Below are 2,572 nucleotides of genomic sequence, written 5' to 3'. Positions count from 1 at the left end.
TATACCTCCAAAATCTTCCGTCCTTACTCTCCACTTGAAAAAGTCCGATGCTTAGATCTTCAATAGCACATACAATACATATGAACAAAGCTCATTCATCGCATGATAAATTCCAGAAATCAATGTCTGAAATTTACGGTAACATATTGTCAGAGGTCAACCAATTTGGTTTGTAAAAGTCGAGTCTTAAGTATTAGAACGTCATAGATCAGAATAATAATCTTCCATAGTGCCAAGCAAGAAATAGTTGGAAAAATTATTCAGGATATTTGTGCAATTCAGCCTATTTAAATTTCAATATAAACTTATAATTATTATAAATAAAGATTATAAAGTAAATAATAGCAGAGAAATTTATAAAGAAACTAATATATTATTCAACTTCAAATTAATGTACAAATAAATTATTTTTGTTCCCTATTTATAAAAGAAGCGAAGCTGCTGTGAGGCTTTCAGGAAGCTACTGCAAGGCTTTTCTGGAACTGCTTATAAGCTACTTGTAAGCTGCTTGCATGAGCTACTTGCACTAGTTGCTTGCTTCAGGAAGCTGCTGCAAGACTTTTCAGGAAGCTACTGCAAGGCTTTTCGAGCTTCTTGTAAGCTATCTGCATGAACTACTTGCAAGTTGTCTGCATGAGCTACTTGCAAGCTACTTGTTTGACTGCAAGCTTTTTCGGGAAGCTATAGGAGTAATAGTGGATATTCACCATATAGGATATTCATAGCACCTCCATTAGAAATTAATAGATAATATGCCTCGTTAAAATTTTGCTAGGCCAAAAACCCCAGTGGAAATTTTTTTTAAGAAAGAAAAAAGAGTACACACATCTACTAATAAGCATTTTTAGCTACCTCATTAAAAATCCTACTAGAAAAACTCAATAGAAAAAAACCTTTATAAGAGAAAAAAGTACAGTGTATATTTTACTCCCCCTAATAAAAACCTTATTTCAGATATTTAAGTCTTCGCATTTCAATCTTGTTATCATTTTCTCAAATGTTGAAGTCGGTGAAGATTTGGTGAACAAATCTGCAGGATTGTCACTTGAATGAATTTGCTGCACATCAATATCACCATTCTTCTGGAAATCATGTATGAAGAATAACTTTGGTAAAATATTTTTGGGGCTATCTCCTTTTATGCATGCTCTCTTTAATTGGGCTATGCATGCAACATTATCTTCATATAAGACTGTAGGTATTTTGGTATCACATTTCATGCCACATCTCAATCATACACATTTTCTACTTGCTTCATGGATATCTATTATCTCGGCATAATCTGAAAAAATAGCAACAGTGAACTATTTTATAGATTGTCATGATATAGCAATACCTCTGCATGTAAACAAATAATCTATTTGAGATCAAGCTTTATGTGGGTTAGATAAACAACCTGCATCACCATTGTTAACATAAAACAAACTCATATCAAGAGTTCCCTTTACATATTGTAATATATTCTTAATTCTGTTCCAACGTCTCCGTATAGGAGAAGAACTATATCTTAGTAGTAAATTAACAGAGAATGCTATGTTAGGCCTTGTAGCATTAGCAAGATACATAAGTGCACCAATTGCACTTAGATAGGGTACTTCAGGACCAAGGAGTTCCTCATTCTCTTCTGGAGGTCGGAATAGATCCTTATTTACTTCAAGTGATCGAACAACTATTGGGGTACTCAATGGGTATGCTTGTTCATGTAAAAGCATATATAGGCATATTGATGATAAAAATCTCATATGCGAAATGTTTAATTTCCAAACCAAGACAAAATTTTATCTTTCCAAGATCTTTCATCTTAAATTCTTTTTTAAGATATTCAATTGCTTTTTGGAGCTTTTCTAGAGTTCCTATGAGATTTATGTCATCTACATAAACAACAAGTATAATAAATTCTAATATTATTTTCTTAATAAAAATACATGTATAAATTACATCATTTATATAACCTTCCTTTACCAAAAATTCAATGAGGCGATTATACCATATGCACCCTGATTATTTTAAACCATACAAAAATCTTTATAATCTGATCGAGTATATTTCTTGAAACTCTAAACCATATGCTTCAGACATTTTAAATCCTTCAAGGATCTTCATATAAATTTCATTGTTAAGTTAATAATAAAGGTACTGTAACTATATCCATCAAATATATTTCAAGGCATTCATGTACAACTAAACAGATGAGATATCAAAATATTATTATGTCACGACCCAAAATCCAACTTACTGGATCGTGATGGTGCCTAACACCATTTGTTAGGCAAGTCAACACATAACATTAAATACAAAAGGAAAGAAACTAACAATTAACAACATAATAATAATATAGAATAAAAATAACTCAAAAGCACACATAATAAGTTTAAAGATCAACACTTTTCATCCCAAGATATGGAGTCACGACTACATGAACTACTAAAGTTTACTAAATACATTATCTTTAAAGAAATATAATATTGTCTGGTACAATAAACAGTAAATAGAGATAGGAAGGGGACACCAGGGTCTGTGAATGCCAAGCAACACTACCTCAAGTCTTCTGGAAAAAGGGTCTGAGCAAATC

Source organism: Nicotiana tomentosiformis, chromosome 12 (assembly GCF_000390325.3).
Source record: "Nicotiana tomentosiformis chromosome 12, ASM39032v3, whole genome shotgun sequence".
NCBI classification, from domain to species: Eukaryota; Viridiplantae; Streptophyta; class Magnoliopsida; order Solanales; family Solanaceae; genus Nicotiana; species Nicotiana tomentosiformis.
This window is presented reverse-complemented; position numbering follows the sequence as displayed.